Genomic DNA, 4,269 nt, shown 5'->3' with positions numbered 1-4,269 from the left:
ATATCTCCTCTGTCTGTTTAAACTTTTTTATTTGTTCCTAGAGGCCTATTTTGATTTTCCGTTTTGAGTGTTTCTCAATACTTGACTTCAGATCCCCCGCTACACCATATGTACTAAACAATTGCATATATTCACCACCATGACGAATTCCACAAGAATATTAACGTATTGTTTCCTGTCGAATGTTATCCCCAGCTAAATTTCTAGCCCCTAAACCAAACACCAAAGAAAAACTACTCTGACGCAGTTAATGAGCACGGGGCACTATCTAGCACAGAATGTAATCAGGTTGCGGAATGTAATATAACTTCAATTTGCCTGGCTTTATTAAAAGGACCAGATTTGAATTAAATCATGAAGTCGTTTTTTGTCCCATGATTTGTCCGAGATCAATAGGAAATTTCCTCGCTCATTGATTCAGAACACTTTATTGCCAAAAACACTCACTGAAATTGACTAATTGCCACAGGCTTTGATGTCGCCCTCTGTCCAACAAAAGTTTTCAAACAGAAACAATTCGTTGCAATCGCTGCATGATTGGAACGAAACCGCTTTCCTTATAAACGAGATTCTTGTCCCACTTCAACTAAAGAAGAGGTCGGACCCAAATAACGATTTCAATCTCGAACAAATTTTAACGGCTATCCAATTCTGAAACTTTCAGATTGCTCGACTTCAATTTTTGGAACCGATAGCCAGTCCAAGTTCTTTAATTTTTCATTATTAAAATTTTTATGCGCAAACGCTCATAAATTGCAAGCAATGTTACTTGTGCGAATTGCACGCGTTATTGACAAAATCTTTTTACAAGACGTCCTAAGTTAGCCAGACATAATTTCTGATAAAAGAACTTAATTATTACAAAATATTTACGGGATAACAATCAAAACCCATACATACCATACTACATACAGAACAAAAACGCCCAGAAAACAATTAAGTCTCTCTCCTTTGCTTCATTTATTGACACCATAACATTAAGTTCACATTGACAGCCAACACTCTCCAATTCGTATGACGCTCAGCTGTTTTCAATTTTAAACTCACAACAGAGTACCGCAGTTTTCATATCAAATAGATTGGTCTTAAATTTTTTACCTGTTTAACTGCCGATTTTTGAATTGTTATGTGAGCAAATATTAAAGCGAAAAAAAAAGATTGCAGTAAATGGCCCTTACGGTGGACTTAACATTACAGCCGCTAACTCTCAAACAAACAAAAATTGGTCGAACCGTTTTGCCTACAATTTGATTAAAACATCATTGCATAGAAAAAAACTAACGGCGAATTGAAAATTAGAGTTTAAGCCATCAAACTAAGACAAAATTAAGTCAAAGAGTTTATTCAGACTCCCAGAGAATCTGAGAGTCAATATGCTTTTATAAGTTAAATAAAAAACATACAAATCATTATTTTATAGCATTAAATTCTCCTTTGCTTTACGCAAGCTCAGCCACTGTTTCTCTCGGGTCAACTGTGGCATGAAAAAGGTCCTGCCTTTTTCAAACGACTTATATTTCTCCGAAATTTCAAAAATAGAGCATTCAAGCAGTTGTTAAGCACCAATTACCTAACTATTATAAGTATGCAGACAGTAAACATTTACACAAAACGAAAAAAGTAGGTGTATGGCCAAAAAAATTGTCTTGGGAACGGACGTTTGTTAAGTGGAGCCTTTGGTACACTTTCCTTTAAATTTTGATACGAGTAAAATTTTCTGTTAATTTTTCAACGAGCAAAAACTAAACCTGAAAAAAATGCAATAAATAACCACTACGATTGACTTAAAATCACAACCACTAACTCTCAGGCAAACAAAGATTGGTCAAACAGTTTTGCCAACAACTTTATTCAATGTTCATTGCACAGAATATAACTTAACTAACGGCAATTTTCCATTTATAATTTAATCCATCAAACTAAGACAATCTTAAGTCAAGGAGTTTATTTAGACTCCCAGAGAATCTGAGAGTCATTATGCTTTTATAAGTTAAATGAAAAACTTATATTAATATTTTATAACATTAAATTCTCCTTTTTAGCAAGATCAGCAACTGTTACTCTCTGGTCAGATGTAGCACCAATATAAATGCATCGGTCTTCAACCTTTCTATATTCCTCTTAAATTTCAAAAATAGAGTATTCATGCAGTTGCTAAGCACAGATTACCTAACTATTTGGCTTATGTTAAGCCTTAAATAAGTAGAAATTAAGAAAATTATTGTAAATGGAAAAAGGGGAATTGCGAAAAAATGCTGAGGGAAGAGACGCTTGTTAAGTGGAGGTTTTGGTACCATTTTCTTTTGTTTTTTATACGAGCAAAATTTGCACCTATTTTTTATACCCGCAAAAACTGGATATGAAAAAAAATTGCACTAAATCACTCTTACAATTGAAATAGCGTCACAACTTTTAACTCTCAGACAAACAAAAATTAGTCAAACAGTTTTACCTGCAGCTTGATTAAAAGTTCATTGCATAGAAAAAAAACTGACGGGGAGTTTCCAATTAAAATTTAAGCCTCCAAACAATTTCAGCCTCCAAACTAACAGCAACTTTCCATTTAAAATTTAAGCGATTAAACTAGGACAAAGCTATGTCAAGAAGTCTATTTAGACGACCAGAGAATTTGAGAGTCATTACGCTCTTATAGATTAAATGAAAAAGTTCATATCAATCTTTTATGCTATTAAAATCTCCTTTGACTTAAGCAACCTCAGCAACAGTTATCCTGTGGTCAACTGTGGCGATCAAAAAAGTTTTGCCTTGTTCAACCTTTCTATTCTCCTCTGAAATTCCAAAAAAGAGTATTCATGCAATTGCTAAGCACAAATTACCTAAATTTTCGGCTCATAACAAGCAGAAAGTGAAAAATTTAAGAAATTAAATGGAAAAAATAGGTGTATCGCAAAAAATGCTTTGGGAAGAGACGTTTGTTAAGTGGAGTCTTTGGTACCATTTCTTCTTAAATTTTTTACGAGCAAAATTTTTTTCTTTTAGTTTTTTTTAAGAGCAAAAACTAAAACTAAAAAAATTGCACTAAATCACAAATCACAGTGACTTAGAATCACAACCTCTAACACTCAGACAGACATAAATTGGTCAAACAGTTTTAACTACAGCTTAAATAAAAATTCAGTGAACAGAAAATAACTGACGGGCAGTTTCCAATTAAAATTTAAGCCTTCAAACTATTTAGAAATTTGGTCGAGGAGTTTATTCAGACTCCCAGAGAATCTGAGAGGCGTTATGCATTTTTAGGTTAAGAAAACACTTATCATTATTTTATAGCACTAAATTCTTCTTTGTTTTACGCAATATCAGGAATTGTTACTCTTTGGTCAACTGTAGAAACAACACAAGTGCTGCTTTCTTGATCTTTTCTATCCTCTTCTGAAATTTCAAAGATACAATATTTATGCAGATGCTAAGCACAAATTGACTATTTAACCTATTTATTTGTCTTATGTTAAGTTTTAAATAAGCAAAAATAATTATAGTAGTAGGATTAAAATAGGTGAATCGCAAAAAATTGCTCTGGGAAGGGACGTTTGATAAATGGAATCTTTCTTACCATTTCCTTTTAATTTTTTACAAGCAAAAAAATTATTGATTTTTTTATGCAAGCAAAAACTGAATCTGAGAAAAATTGCACTAAACCACCGTTACGATTGACTTAGTATCACAACCTCTAACTCTCGGACAAACCAAAACTGGTCAAATTGTTTTACCTACAGCTTGATAAAAATCTCATTGCATAGAAAATAACTAACAGCGACATTCCATTTAAAATTTAAGCGGTTAAATTAGGACAAAACTAAGTCAAGAAGTCTATTTAGACGACCAGAGAGTTTGAGAGTAATTACGCTTTTATAGGTTAAAAAAATCATATCATTCTTTTACAGTATTCAAAACCTCCTTTGACTTCGGCAAGCTCAGTAACTGTTACCCTGTGGTCAATTGTGGCAACCAAAAAAATTTTGCCTCGTTCAACCTTTCTATTCTCCTCTGAAATTTCTAAAAAAAAGCATTCATTCAGTTGTTCAGCACAAATTACACAAATTTTTGGCTTATGATAGGCAGAAAGTATAAAATTTAAGGAAGTAAATGGAAAAAATAGGTGTATCGCAAAAAATGGTTTGGGAAGAGACGCTTGTGGAGTCTTTGGTACCATTTTTATTTTAAATTTTTTACGAGCAAACTTTTTTAAAATTTTTATAAGAACAAACACTAAAACTAAAAATTGTACTAAATCACCTTTACGGATAA

General features: G+C 32.7%; 1 protein-coding gene across 1 annotated transcript in view; it reads right to left on the bottom strand.

Moving 5' to 3' along the window:
- Nucleotides 1-4,269, bottom strand: part of LOC142344868 (uncharacterized) — a 577,092-nt gene that overhangs the window by 137,244 nt on the left and 435,579 nt on the right. The gene's annotated exons all lie outside the window — the stretch shown is intronic.

Source organism: Convolutriloba macropyga, chromosome 8 (assembly GCF_964194025.1).
Source record: "Convolutriloba macropyga chromosome 8, txConMacr16.3, whole genome shotgun sequence".
Taxonomy (NCBI): Eukaryota; Metazoa; Xenacoelomorpha; order Acoela; family Convolutidae; genus Convolutriloba; species Convolutriloba macropyga.
This window is presented reverse-complemented; position numbering and strand designations above follow the sequence as displayed.